The 13,433-nt window shown below is 43.5% G+C and overlaps 1 long non-coding RNA gene across 1 annotated transcript in view; it reads right to left on the minus strand.

Moving 5' to 3' along the window:
• LOC144819173 (uncharacterized) overlaps positions 1 to 13,433 on the minus strand; it is a 152,636-nt gene that overhangs the window by 384 nt on the left and 138,819 nt on the right. The gene's annotated exons all lie outside the window — the stretch shown is intronic.

Below are 13,433 nucleotides of genomic sequence, written 5' to 3' on the forward strand. Positions count from 1 at the left end.
GTTGAAATGCGTGTTTTCAAAACGAAAATATGTGTATATTCAAAACTAATGCACTGATGTTTGGAGAAACGTATTACTAATAGTAAATTGCTGCTATGGTTGTTATGTTTTACCCATGAAGAGGCAATCCACTTTGACAATGCATCCTTTACATTACTGCTTGGATCCGTGCCTCGCGCACTTACACTGCTGGTAATCTTGCATAAGACGGCCACTAATGTAAACTTAACGTGGTCAGTATTAAAAATCTAATTATATAAGTAGCTGCGATGACTTTCATTGAACATAAGTAGCTTTCTCTACAGAAAAGGTTGGCGACCCCTGGTTTACATATTGCCATTTGAGGAAGGGAATCCCGCCCTTATGGTCAGGGATTCAAGAGCATGGCCCCTTGGTGATGTGTCCGCCTAGAACTTGGGTACTTACAAACTTTCTCTCGGGGACCAAGTTTACAGTGTGGTTTGTGGCCGAGGGCTGCACCGGTGGGGGTGGGGTCAGTGGGGGAGGGGCGGTGTAGGAACTGGGGTCACCAGTTCCCCGGGGGTAGCCTGGCACGAGCAGGTAGGCACCCGAAAGCTTAGGTGTTAAGTGACTACACAGCACGCGCAACCACTAAGACAATAAAATGCACGCAATGACTGACGCCACTCCAGTGAGTTTTATTAAAAATCAAATAACTTTTATATAAGATTAAGGTTCAGGAGTGGAAAATCCCAGTATCAATTACTCATCAACGCATTTCATCAGAGGGGAGTAAAGGGAGCAGTTCAATTATCAATGTAGCATATTGCAAAAAACATTTCAGGAAGGTATTAGCATTTCATTAGTTAACAATAAACTTTTCATGAAAGAATTAGCTTGGACAACCAGCTCATCAGGCAAGGATGGGCATATCCTGTAGCAAGAGGCCACAGGTCTTCAGGTAAGTACCTGTTCAGTAGGCAAATCAATTAACTTTTCACCAAGCAAGTGTGAACATTTCATTAACCTCCCTTGCAAGAGTAAACATTTCCTTCAGCAGGAATAAGCAGTGCATTAAAGGAGGACAAAACATTTAATTAAATGTAGAAACTTTCCTTAGCCGTAGCATTAGGTTAGAATAACTCTTTCCCTGTATCTGTAAAACGTTCAACAGTTAGGAAGAACCACCTCCTAGGCATAGGTACCACCGTTTCTTAATCAAGACTAAACGTCTCCTCGATCAGCATTAAACCTTTCAGTAGGTATAACCCAGTATGTCATCAGGTAAGTTGACACATTGCCTCCAGCATGGGTAAAATATTTCATTAATAAACAACCCCTGCAGCATAGCACTTTTAGGCATCTGGGCAACTGTTCTTTGGATAGGATAAACATTTCATGAAGCCCGCCCCTGCAAAGAATTAATTAAAGAATCACTTGAGTACAGTTCATGTAGAGCCACCGCTATTCACCGGCAGGCATTCAGGGGATGCAGCGCCAAACAGGAGCCTAAACATCTCATTTAAGGTAGAACCTTCAATTAGCTGGAGTGAAACGTTTCATTAGTCTGGCTAAACCATACATAAGGCTAAGAGTAGAACATTCCCCTTTGCAGGGAAAAAACATTTCATTGACCGTAGGTAGGGTCTCTCATTAAGCCTAGGTAGAGCTTCTCATTACAGAGAGTTGGCCCGTGCACCAGGAAACAGTAAGCATTTCAACGAACATCAGGCAACATCACATTATGTAAGGCCAACATTTCATTAGGCAAAACCCAAACATTTCCTAATCAGGAGTAAACAGGTCATTGAAGGTAAACCATCCCCTTAGCAGAAGTAAACCATTGCATTACTCCATTGAACATTCCATTAGAGAATACACGCTGCATTACTCAGCCATAAACATTGAAGGGGAGTAACCATATCATTGAGCCGCAAGGAACATTTCAAGGCTCTCCTCAAGCAGGGATAAACCTTACCTTAAATCTAGATAAACTTTGGGGGCCTGGGGACCAGTAAAGCAGTGGTACATGAGCAAAGATACATTGCCTCCGTGAACAATAAGTAACGTTCATCCGGGCCTAGCGTTGCTTGATAGTCAACTCTATTACTCTCAGGCCCCAGAGGCGTCTTTCGGGGCTCTGGCCCAGTTCCAGGACTTAAATGGGCCGTTTGGGGCCAACGGGGCCATGGCAACAGTTTTCCCCAGGGGAGGGTGAACTCAGGGCCTCCCCGGGGTTATCTTTACTGTAAGTCAGGCCCCCCAAATGTTCCAGCAGGGCTCCTGCCCAGGTCAACCACTTCAGCTATACAACTGGGGCCAACGAGGCCCTATGGCAGTTTCCCAAGAGGAGGGGCGGTCGCGGGGTTTCCTTTCTGCACCTTGGAGGCCCGCCCCCCCTTCCCTTAGGATTACCTGCAATCATCGGCCTCTGAGGCCCTTGCGGACATTCCCCGGCATGTGTAGGGGGCCGGTCCAGGCCTTCCCTGGGGCTGCGCCGGCAGGTGGGGGCTACTCGGGGCCTTCGATGCAGCGGTGAAGGCCCCGCGTTGTCTACAGACAAGCCCCGGTCCTCCCAATGGCTCCGGGGGCAGGGGATCACTTGACGCAGGCCCGGGCAAGGCGCGCCCGCAGCCGCCAATGACAGGGCGGCCTGCGGGGCGCGGCTTCAAGGCCCAATCACAGCATGGCGGGGGCGTAGACTGTGACGCGCCCCGTCACGTGATGCCGGGCTCCGGCTTCAGGCCTCATGCGGCCTGACAGGATTTCGCGGCGGCCTACCTCAGGCACCGGGGGCCGCCGCGTGGATTCCTCACTCTTGGGCCGGCTGACGGCCCCTCCTCCGCTCACTCTTTCGGGCCTGGCGCGGCCCACGGCACACGGCACACAGCGGCGGTCCTCTCCTGGCATAGGGGGGCTGCCGGGGGCAAAAGACGGCAGTGTCGGCACCTCTACAGGGCAGCGCCGGTGAGTCCCCCACTCTCAGGCAGCACTTCGCGGGCACAGCAGCACTTTGGGGGCAAGTACAGCACTCGGGGGCACAGCGTGCAAAGGCTTCGGCGCTTGGCAATTACAGCGCTAGGAAGGCTACAGCACCCCTGACAGTCCAGCACTTGAGGGGAAAACCCAGCGCTCTTCTGGCTCAGCAGTTCTGGGGTCGACAGCGCTGGGCAGTTCAGTCAGCTGTGATAAATTAGGCAGTTCAGTGGGCTAGCGCTAGGCAGAGATAGCGCTTAGCAGTCACTTCAGTGGGGCCCTTTCCTCGAGACAGGACAGCAATTCAGCCAATTCAGTCAGGGGGAGTTAGGCAGGAGCAGCACAGTCCAGTACCTGGTTGATCCCCCAGCAGTCCTGTGGTAATTGGAAGGTGTTCTTTTTGGCGCTTGATGGTTCTGCCGCCCTTGTAAATAGCAGTTTCTTGTTTCTTGAAGGGGGGGGTTGAGTTGAGGGCTGCTGGCAGGTTTCCTCAGCAGGTCACTGTAGATGGTCCCTGGGTTCCCCTCCTGCCGGGCCAGATCTGTGGGTTAGTTCAGGGTACCTCACTCAGCTTAAGAGGCAGCACCTAAGTCCTGTCACTCCCAGTGGCATAAGTCCCTGACTAGGCCGTACCGCCTAAATCTCCTGCGTGGGTCCCCCAGGTCAGTGATGCCCCAACTGACTGGAAAGTTTCCCTCCCTTTCCTTTTATAGGCCCAGGCCAGGTGACCACCCTCTAAGGCGGCAAAACTAAGCTCCGCCCCTATTCTAGAAGGTGCCAGGAGCTTCCCTACTCTAACTGTGGGCAGGAAAGGCAGGCTGGAATGGCAACAATGTATGGGGTCCCTGCCAACTCCTGGCAACTAGAATGCGCCTTAACAAGACCATGCTGCAGTAGCAGGGGTCAGTGGCAGCCATGTTGAGGGTAGAGGGCACCTGCACCTAGCATGGATTTTAACATTACCCAGGGCATTACAACCGCACAGGGCCTATACAACTACATTACAAGGGGACATCCTGAATTCGGGGAAGCGAAAAGCAAAAAATTGTAAGGAAAAGGGCCAAGTCCAACAGGCGGGTTATAGCAAAAAAGAAAACTGTGACCATGAGGTTGAACACAGGCCCATGCAGCGACGCCTTCGTCCACTGAGCCACCAGACCTGGCATGTATATGTGTGTGTGTGTATATGTGTGTGTGTATGTATGTGTGTGTATATGTATATATACATATGCATATATATATTCACTGAAAAAACCATAGGTTTCAGCCACGTTATAGTTAGGAATTAGCATTTAAAAACCTTAGAAATTCACTGAAAAAAACATAGGTTTCACACACGTTATAGTTAGGAATTAGCATTTAAAAAACCTTAGAAATTCACTGAAAAACACATAGGTTTCACCCATGTTATAGTTAGCTGGACATTTCTCTCATACAAAACCATTGAAATTCCCACGTTATAGTTAGTTCAGCTAACTATAACTTGCGCACCCGCAATGCACTGCTGATGACATCACATATTACATCACTCATGACATGGTCAGTGACATCACTCATGACATCACTGATGACATCATCCAGTGAATGTGTGTCTTTCTGAAAAATAAATATATTTTATATATCTATATCTAAACGTCGATTGAACAATAAATGGGTAAATAAGTGTCTAAATGGATGTTTTCTTTTGTAAAAATGATTGCATAACTGACTTATTAAGTGTATCTTAGTGAATACAGGTATTAGTGAGTAATGTTTAAATATGTAAATATCTGTATCAGTGTCTCACTTTGTCTTTAAGTGGCTGCATTGGTTGGTGAGCATCTACATGAGTGTGTATATGGGTTATTAGTTTGTTTTTTGAGTATCAGAATGAGTCTCTGTATGGTTTGGTGAGGGATATTACTTAGCACATAGATGCATCAATGAGTGACTCACTGTTTGTATGTGTTTTGAAAACAACATGTGTGCAGCACTGTATGGGTGGATGAGTGTGTATATGGGTGTGTTAGTGAGTGAATGACTGTCTCAATAGTATCTTAATGAGTAACTAAATATGGTTTAATCTAGTATATGCCAGTATTCATGTATATAAATGATTGTAAATGACAGTGACAGATTGGAAGAGTTCCTGTATAAATAAGTATGTGTTTCCATACCTGATTGTTTGTGTACGTTTCTGTAGAAATAAGTGTAGTGGTGTGTGTAGACCTATATATGCAAGTAAATGGATATTTGATAGTTTATTTCCATGTGTGAGTATGTGTGTGAATAACTCTATGTATAAGTGTAGGTGTGTAAGAGGATGTATACGTGCATGAGTACATATGATGAGTGAGTACATGTATGAGTGACTATATACAACTACTGCTGAATGAGTGAATGTTTATGTAGATGCTGGAATTACTAAATAAGTTGTTCTAACTGGTATTGGTATCTCAATTTTTTTGAAAATGTTAATTCCTATTTTTGAATGTGTGTATCAAAGGTAATATTAGGGTGAGAGGAGGTCTGCCACTCTTTCACAAGGATCATGTCATCAGTGATGTCATGAGTGATGTCATTTGAGATTTCATCAGTGATGTCATAAGTGATGTCACTGACTATGTCATGAGTGATGTAATATGTGATGTCATCAGCAGTGCATTGCGGGTGCGCGAGTTATAGTTAGCTGAACTAACTATAACGGGGGAATTTCAATGGTTTTGTATGAGAGAAATGTCCAGCTAACTATAACATGGGTGAAACCTATGGTTTTTTCAGTGAATTTCTAAGGTTTTTTAAATGCTAATTCCCAACTATAACGTGTGTGAAACCTATGGTTTTTTCAGTGAATTTCTAAGGTTTTTTAAAGGCTTATTCCTAACTATAACGTGGCTGAAACCTATAGTTTTTTTCATTGAATTTCTAAAGTTTTTTAAATGCTAATTCCTGACTATAACGTACCTGAAACCTATGTTTTTTTTAGTGAATATATATATGCACTGGAAAACTAAACACCCACTTCCTTTACAAAGAAATGGAAAGTTTGCATCTCTACAACCTCTCTAATTATTCAAGTTTTTCATCTTCCACTCAATCTACACATCATCCACACATGCACACATCTAATTGCTGCATTCCTTAACTGTGATTATCAACTATTCTTCTATTTTATATTCATATTCAAAGTGCAAGCCCTTTATCGAGCCTTTTTGTTGTAACTACTGTTCCAGGAATTCTGCTCATACACAGAACTGTGCATAAAGACTTAGGACCTCAGTGAATTACGGTGTTCCAAAACCCACCTTACTACACAAACAACCTACCAGACTAGCAATCAGTGACTCATTGGTTCTTCGCCTTAGAACAGTGTTTCCCAAACTGTGGTCCGTGGACCCCCACGAGTCCCTCACACATTCCAGGGAGTCCGCAGGCAGCAGTTTTAAAAGCACTGCAAAGTATCTTGTTTAATTAGCAGTTTTCAAAGAACAATACAAATGTCAAAATAACAACAGTGATTGATTTCCCTGCTGGAGAGACATGAGAGTTTTGTCCAGTGACAGCTGTGACTGAACTAATGTAACACAGAGGGTTAATATGCCTACTGCAAAGAAGTGTACCATACATTTTAAAAAACAGTATTTGATATGCATCGGTCAGTGGGTTACTGCTTTTGTCACACAGATTCTTTTGTTACACTGCAGTTCATAAGTGACAATCGTAATCTAGCACAGTGCCCAAAAAACTGTCATCAAACAACTGCTTGCAAACTGCAAGGTACAAGTTAGTGACATGCTTTTTTTCAGTCTTTCAGTATTCTGATGCTTCTAAAAAGGTTTATTTGGGTGGAAATAAATTTTTATTGTTAAAGTCAAAGCTCACCACTGTGTTATGTTCTGTCTGAATCCTGAGTTTGTGCTTCTCCAGACCAGCACTCCTTAAGTTTGTGCTTCTCCAGACCAGCACTCCTTAAGTTTGTGCTTCTCCAGATCAGCCTCCTTGGCTTAACAACACACTGTACTACTTCAGAAACGCAAGGCCGCACCAAATTTACAAGAATATGGTGCAGCCCTGCGTTTCGCCTGCACTGGCGCTACATTTAATAGGGGAAGATTGTTTATGTGTAGGAAGGTCCCCCTTCCTGGTTATAAACAATATTGAAATGTCATTTTGTCACTTCTATGTGTACTGCTTAATGCATCACACATGGAAGTTACAAAATGTCTTTTTTTTAAAGATTGTTTATGTGCAGGAAGGCTCGCCTTCCTAAACATAAACAATCCAAGGCGTTTTACAAAAACGAGGAGAAATTAAGCATTTCTCATTGTTTCGCCAAGTTAAGACCAGGTTTTCCCTGGCCTTAATTTTGGCGCTGCTTCCCATTTACGCTGCTTTTGTAAATAGGCGGCAGTGTCAAAATCAATGGGTGTCGCAGAGGAAACGCCCACCACAATACGCACTGCCCACCCCTTTCACCCTATGCATTACGTCAAAGGGAGTCTTATTTACAAGGGACCGTTAAGCCACGTTAAGTGGCTTAACGCTGCCTTGTAAATAAGGCAAAGCCCCTATCACCACAGAAAACTCTCAGAAAGTGATGTTCCCATGGTGATAGGGGCTTGTAAATATGCCACTAAAATCATTAGTAAATTGAGTATTTGTTTTGTGTGCACATATGTGTTAATTTTTTCCGAATTACTATTTTAATGTTTGAAATTTAAATCATACAAATTGCTTGGGGGTCCCCAGCTTCCAGTGGTGACTCTATGGGGGGTCCTCAGAAGTAAAAAGTTTGGGAACCACTGCCCTACAACAAAAACACCAATGACTCGTCAACCCAGAACATGCCACTTAGATTACATGAAGTAAGGTGGATAACAAGAGCACTCTTTCATTATAGTCTTATACCAGTCCAATACAAGATGTAAATAAAGAAACGTGCAACTTTGAAATGTTTATTTCTAATGCCAACATCTCATGCACAGCACCTTAGATAATGCAACCAAACATATTATCACAAACAAGGTTGTCGGCATTGTTACTATTCTATAAGATACAAACGGAAAAAGCATCCTATAACTCTAAAGGTAAACACATTTAAAATATACCTACATTTCACCCTCCCTACCTAGCAGATTAGTTTATAACTACAGAAAGTCTCATAGGATTACATGGTCAGACCCATACCTCTGGTACTCAGCAGTAATGGATCACATTCAGTGCTCCACAAACTATCAAGTCATGAATGTTCTCCAACTGTGTGTAACTTTGCCTCCACAATGGATTATGAAACGCGCAAGTATCAGAGGTGGCCACAGCTCCATATGTATTATAGCTCGAACGTGCGAGGATCATTCTGAATAACAGACACAGTATTCAAGATAACCTTGATGTTCCGTGCCCTCACTATACACACAAAACTAGCGAGGCACTTTACAAATCTAGCATACCAAATTATTCTCAGATAAAACAAAATACTCAGCCTTCTCTAAACAATATCACAAGTATGTGTCACATGCAAAGCAGAGCAGGAAAGCAAAAATAGCGTGTAAGCTTCTAATAAACCCATGCTAACTTAACAGGGTGTGAGTGCAAGCCTCAGCCCCACGGCACCCTTTCTTCATCAAAGCACGTGATATAAACGTGGGCCACTTAGAAATGCACACTCCAAGACTAAAAACCAGAGTCAAGTTGACATTTCCAAAAAAAAGTTATTCGCTCTTTGATAAAAAGCAGTAACTAAATAATAAAGAATAGGTAGAAAAATCAAACAGTCTTATTCCACCAGCGTATAAGCACAGTATGTAGCAACAGCCTCCAACAGGAAGTCATTGTTCTCATCTGAAAACATTTCAGCCATCCAATTCAATAGTGGGAATGAACATACATGTTCCTCAACGACCGGAGCCTCTATCACCATCGGAGGAAAACTCGGGTCATCTTCAATGTAACTGTGTGCCAAGAACTCAAGCGCAGCTGCAAAAACATTCCAACGTCCCATTCTTCCATGTGTCGCTGCTAAGGCCATAATCCCGCCGCCAGAACAGAGCAAGTCATGAACCACTAAGGGGCTCATCAACTGGTCATAATACGCGTTGGGAGACACCGTACTGCAGAGACACAAATCCAGGGCCCAGTCGAAATCACAACTCAGGCAATGGAAGACAGGCTGAACGCATGTGAAAAAGGAGAATGGAAATGATAATCCATAAGCTGCACTCAACGTTGCAAGAGGCAGCGCGCCATAGTAACTAAGCATTCGGTTGCGGACCAGCAACAACCGAGAAATATTGTCGTCTGCTGCAAGATGTGCATCCATTTTTAAGTAAACAAATTAATACAAGCACACTGGCAACTAATGTGACCATTAAGCACAATTCACCAAAGATGCTGCAAAAAATGCAATGAAAAAACACCGACAAGACACCAAATATACTTTCTACAGAAGTTACAAGACCAATTCTTATAATTTAAAAAAAGTAAGCTAACCCCCTACTCGAGGACGCATTAAAGATAGTCTAAATTAACTCCCTAAAACTCCACGGCACGTCTGTATTTAACAAAGCATACTCTTCTGTGGGGGTGTTTGCTACATGAAGGACAAATGTTTCTCTAGCAGATGTAAGAGCGACCTCTTTTTGAGACAATAGCGCTCTTATTCGGCTCATTTGGTTGACTCTTCTTTCAAGGTCAGAATCGACAGCCAGATGGAAACATCCAGCTTCCCATGCAGAGGAGTTAACACAACTTTTTTTTAATCAAACCACACGCTCAGTTACCGTAATCATGTAAGCATTGCCTAACATCGCACAATAAGACACACAGCTGAATCGGATCTCCAATGAGTGACCACTTCTAACTAATCTCATAGCATGCTCTCATTTAAAAGTGAGAGAGTGATGATCACACCATAGTTTCTACTGCTAATCCTTCTCAGCATACGCTACGAATACGATAAAACGTTGATAATTTTAACACCGGTCCTTGATAATATGCCCCGAATTTCATAACGCGCTCTGCATCGCAAAATGCCATGCAGGGCACGGAACGAAGCAGCATATTATGAACAACATAAGGCGATACATTATCGCCGCTTTTATCGACAGAAAACTGCAGATAAAGTGGCAATAATGGGCTTGATAATAGGCCCTTGTAAATTCCCATAGCAGCCTAGGTTCTGGTGTTAACCTGGGCTGCTATGGAAATTCACAAGAGCATATTATGAAAACCATTATCACCGCTTTATCGGCAGTTTCCTGCCGATAAAAGCGGCGATAACGGATCACCCTATGTTGTTGATAATGTGGCCCGAAATTCGTTTTATTAATTTAATTGTTTACTTACCTACAATCATCCAGATTCTGTTCTTTATCACCCCCCCACCCTGCCCCCTCCCCCGCTCCGCCTGTCTCACCGCAACTCCCTCCAGGGGCCGCGTCTGGGCTTGATAATATGCCCTTGTTAATTCCCATAGAAGCCCATGTTAACACCAGAACATGGGCATATATGAGAATTAACAAGGGCGTATTATCAAGACCATTTTCGCCGTTTTATCGTCAGTTTCCTGCCCATAAAACGTCGATAATTTTAACACCGGTCCTTCATAATATGCCCGTCAGTGCCATATTATCAGTAAAGGGCGATACATTATTGCCGCTTTTAGCAGCAGGAAACTGCCGATAAAGCGGCGATAATGGGCTTGATAATAGGCCCTTGTAAATTCCCATAGCAACCCAGGTTCTAGTATTTACCTGGGCTTCTACTGCAATTCACACGGATATATTATCATGCCCATTATCGCTGCTTTATTGGCAGTTTCCTGCCGATAAAAGCGACCATAATATATCGCCTTTTGTTGATAATATGGACCATTGCTCTTTTTCTAACCAGTAAACTTAGGTGCATATTATCAAGGACCGGTGTTAAAATTATCGCCGTTTTATTGGCAGGAAACTGCCGATAAAACGCCGATAATGAGCTTCATAATACGGCCTTGTTATTTCCCATAGAAGCCCATGTTAACACCAGAACATAGGCTTCTATGGGAATTAAAAAGGACGTATTATCAAGCCCACCCTCCCAACATTAATAAAAAACTCCAGACAATGCAGGTACCTGGAGCTGGAAGGTCATTTTGCAAATCACCGCCGCAAAAGGTGGCGTTCCCCTCGACGTGTACGGTGAGAGAGGGAGGGAGAGCTCAAAACATATTTTTTTTTTTAAAAAGACCCTAGGGATGCCGCTCCCTGAGACTGCAGGGAGTAGGACCGTAACCCCCCCCGCATACTTCAAAATAAAACCAGAGAAGTGCCATTCCCCAGTGCTCCGAGCACCTTACAAGCCCCCATATTGCAGAAAAATTGCCCCTGTAATTTGCCCCCGGGACCTAATGAATAAAACGGACTTCTACTTTTTTTTCACCTTTTCCACCGCGTACAAGAACTGCACGAGTACCCCGCCATTTAAAAAAATAATAATAATTGAGCCTAAGATCCATGTACCACCCTTTGACCAAGACTATAGGCTCAGAATGTTTCTACCCTGCCCCCTTTCCTTATTTCTCAACTTTGTTTTACTGTTTTTTCTTGTGACTCTGCTCTCCCGACAAACAACATGGCTGCCAACACTTCCTGGTTTGAGGTATTGACAGCCAATCAGCATGCAGCTCCTGCTCGTAATTGTAGGTATTTACATGCGCGTACGCCGCAATTTTTCTTTAATAAAAATAAAATAAATAATATCGCCTAAACATCCATGTACGACCCCCTGAGCAAGCCTAGAGGGTCAGAATGTCTCTACCCTACCCCCTTCCCTTATTTCTCAACTTTGTTTTACTGTTTTCTTGTGACTCGGTTCTAGCGAGGCACAAGATGGCCACCAACACTTCCTGGTTTCAAGTGTTGACAGACAGTTCACAACCAATTAGCATGCAGCTCGCGCTCGTAATTGAACAGATTTCAGTACGCGTACTGAACTTCGACTCTAGATATCGCTATGATTTTACTTGCAATTTTCTCAGAAACTACTGAACGGATTTACACCATTTAATAAAAAGCACAATCTGCGAACCGAACTCTACCTCTCTGCCAAATTTGGTGTAATTCCGTGCAGCCGTTCGGGCTGTAGCCCTGGGTAAAGGTCCCTATGGAAAATTGCATGGGGAAAACACATTTTGGGACCCCCCTTTTTTCTCTGCCCCCACTTGACGAATCACCCCCAAACATTCAGGGAATAAGCAGAACCGAGCAGGCCATTTTCTTGGAGAAATTCACGAAGATTCGTCCACCGGCGCCAAAGGTATTGCAAATAGAATGTTGTGGATTTCCTATGGAAACTAGGTCCTAACTATAACTACCTACTGGCGACCCCCAGTAGGTAATGTATGTATGTGTATGTGTATGTATATATATATATATATATATATATATATATATATATATATATATATATATATATATATATATATATATATATATATATATATATATATATATATATATATATTACCTACTGGCGGTCGCCAGTAGGTATATATAGTTAGGATTTTTTCTCTATGGGATTTTTGAAAATTCTATGTCTAATAACTTTGGCATTTGTGGACGGAATTGGCTGAAATTTTCAGGAAAATGGAACATTTTGTTTCTGAGCAGCAACTGAAAATCTGGGGGGGGTTTGTCAAGGGGGGGCTGAGAAAAAAGGGGGGTCCCAAAACGTGTTTTTCCCATGTTAATTTCCATAGGGCGGTTGGCCTCACTTTTAGCCCGAACGGCTGAATGGATTTCCACGAAACTTGGCAAAATTGTAGATATTGTTTGCCCGATGTGCCTTTGCTAGGTCTCAAGATATGTGCTCCTGTGAATTTTGAGTAAATTAGTTTAAAAAAAGATATATATCTAGAGCCGCGCCCCGGTGCGCGTACCGGGGAGCGCTCCAGGCGCGCCACGCGACTTGCGCACGGCAAGCTGATTGGTTCTCGGGTGTCTGTAAACATTCGAAACAGTCCGCAGCGGCCGCCATCTTGTGTCTCGGTAGGATTGAGACACAAGAGGTGGCAAAAATCAAAGGGGGAAATGAGCAAAAGGGGGCAGGGTACACCCCCCTGATCCCCTAGTTTTGATGTGGGGGCCATAAAAGGGTCCCGCGGGTAAAAAAATAAATTTAAAAAAATTCGATTTTCTCGGGGGGAGCGCCAGGTACGCGCACCGGGGAGCGTACGGGGGAGCGTACCATGGAGATAAAAAATGACACTTTAAAAAAAAAAAAATAGCATTTTTTTATAAATTGGAGGTAGTTCTGAAAATAACTTTTTTTTGTTTTTGTTGTTTTATATTTTTTTAGACTTTTTAAAACGATTTTATATTTTTTTGGGATTTTTGTCAGGGGAAAAACAAAAACAGGGATTCCAAAACTGCTCAACAGGAGCAAAAAAATGTGAAAATTTAGGGACTGGCAGGGCAGCGGTGTTGCTGTTTCTTTATGGCAATGAGTTCAACACTCTGCTCCCCATAGCAGAGCAG

The sequence above is a fragment of the Lissotriton helveticus genome, chromosome 2_1 (genome assembly GCF_964261635.1).
Source record: "Lissotriton helveticus chromosome 2_1, aLisHel1.1, whole genome shotgun sequence".
Classification (NCBI taxonomy): domain Eukaryota; kingdom Metazoa; phylum Chordata; class Amphibia; order Caudata; family Salamandridae; genus Lissotriton; species Lissotriton helveticus.